The sequence below is a fragment of the Penaeus chinensis genome, chromosome 36 (genome assembly GCF_019202785.1).
Source record: "Penaeus chinensis breed Huanghai No. 1 chromosome 36, ASM1920278v2, whole genome shotgun sequence".
Taxonomy (NCBI): Eukaryota; Metazoa; Arthropoda; class Malacostraca; order Decapoda; family Penaeidae; genus Penaeus; species Penaeus chinensis.
The window spans coordinates 505,492-507,991 of record NC_061854.1 but is presented as its reverse complement, the minus strand read 5'-3'; positions in this window follow the sequence as shown (position 1 = coordinate 507,991).

Here is a 2,500-nt window from a genome sequence, read left to right as displayed (position 1 = left end):
CTCTCTCTCTCTCTCTCTCTCTCTCTCTCTCTCTCTCTCTCTCTCTCTCGTTCTCTCTTTCTCTCTCTCCCTCCCCTGCCCTCTCTCCCTCTCTTCCTCTCTCCCTCTCTTCCTCTCTTGCTCTTTCTCTTTCGACCATGTCTTCAAAACCAAGCAGGCACTCTCACGTTGGTTTTGTTGGGTTATAGTGCTACGTGACAGCAAATGGCACGTTCTCACGCTATTCTTCTGACCTTAGATCGCATGTAGTCAACAAACATGAATATCGTTCATTAATCAAGTATTTAAGTATTTTCTCTCGTTATAAGAAATGCATATTGTCTCAGCTACAACAAATTTAACGCGTTCGTGATTTTACCTATATGACGAACATCATATCATATATTTTTATTTTTACAGCGGTTTCCACGTCTTGCCTCGTTTTCTCTTTCTTCTGGTCGGTCGAAACGTGAGATGGCAAGAGATGACTGCTCATTGTTCCCATTAATTTGGTTGTTGTTGTTAAACCATGGGGATAACCGTAGAATCGTTATATGGCTCATTGGTGACACGTTCTATCGGCGCTAGAGTGGAGCTTGTAACACTATATTTTTTTTTTTTTTTTTTTAATTTATGATTTTGATTATAGCGTTAGGATCTTCCCCATATCATAGTACACAGAGATGCCTAATATAACCCGGGCTGAGTGAATCGCTTAATAGGTCTACGCTCCGACGTTACGATAGTAGGTACAGTTATTTGTTCGATCGGCAACCTTCGAGTCGGTGTGACGTGCAGTTACGTCCGTTAATTAATGTAGGACTAGGGTTTAAGCTAGAATCATTTATTTGCCTATTCATCACAACCTTCTCTCCCTCTAGAGGTCGCTAGTATGTTTGGGTAAATCCCAAGCGATTGTGTGATTCGTGATAGATAAGATACCCGTGGGGCATGTCACGAGTGCCCATCAATGATTCCGTGAATCTGTGATAGGCACTCGTGACAGGTTAGGTTATATTTTTTTCAAGACTCGTTCGCTGGCTACCATGGCAATTCAGTTTGCTGACCCCGCGATGATTTACTTGCGAGAGAGCTTGTGATTATTTTTCACATTACCGTTCATTAATGCTTACATTCCGTCGCATTTTGTATTATTCGCATCGCTAGTTTGTTGCATTATTGTTAATATGAACGTTAATCTTCATGTTTGTCATACATTTCCGCTCTGTGTGAGGTCACTCACTTTCATTCTCATTTACGCTCCCTGTCGCTCACACACACGCACACACACACTCACTCACTCATCCACGCAGAACAAAAGACACTTGTTGTGTTTGCTCACACTTATGAAGTCCCAATTACGTCATGTACGGACCTGAAATGTATAGTTCATTGCTCTAATAAATCCCTTGATGTAATCCCATTTTCGTCGCCAACATTCGTCACGTTGGGTCTTCCTGTAGGCTTTTATATCTGGGTAATTATATGCCTTCTTGTAAGGTGCTGTTTCTTTAATTAAGGTCTTGTATGGGAGGAGTTAGTTAGTTAGTAGGTAACACGCGTACATATAAAACGCATTGCAGGGGTAACTTAAATATAATGTTAGTAATACCCTAATACAAACTATACAACTAAATAGGAACTATATAAAAGAATCGTATACATAACAACACTGAAACCTTTTCATTAATAGGGTTTGTTGCTGTCGTAGTTGCGGGCGTAAAGATCTTTGATGTATCTCTTTTGCCCGAAATTTTGCCAGTCATGACGAGGGACTCGTACATGATGTACAACAATTGGTTCAAGTAAATCCTTGCGGATTGCCATTGTCGTTTCCCTTATCTACTCTCATATATAAAAGAGACGTTGGTAGTTGTTTATCGTGTACATCTCTCATTGTAATAGTCATTATAATCAGGAAACATTGTCAATATCATTATAATTAATTGTTATTAGTATCATTATCATTAGTCGTTATTTTCATCATTATTATTATCATTACTGTTGTTTATTATTGTTATTATTATTGTTTTCATCGTCTTCATTATTATCAGAATAACTTTCACCATTATTATCATCATTATTATAATCAGTATTATCATTATTATCATTATTATTCTCAATGTTATTATCATCATTATTATTATCATTATTATCGTTATTATCATCATCATCACCATTATCATTATCATCAACATAATCACCACATCATTAATATCATTGCTATCATTATTGTTATCATTATTATTGTTATTATAAATGTTTATTAATATCTTCATAATAAATACATTTTTCTATTATTACTATCATTCCTACTTTCTTATCATTGTGTTATTATTGTCTTTATTAATATTCTTATTATTATTACTAATGTTATCTATCCTAATCATCATCATCCTTTTTCTTCTTTATCTTGTTCTTCTTACTATCATCATTATCACCATTATCATTATTACTATTATCATCAATATAATTATTACTACTATTATTGTAATTATCATTACCATCATTGTTATTGCTA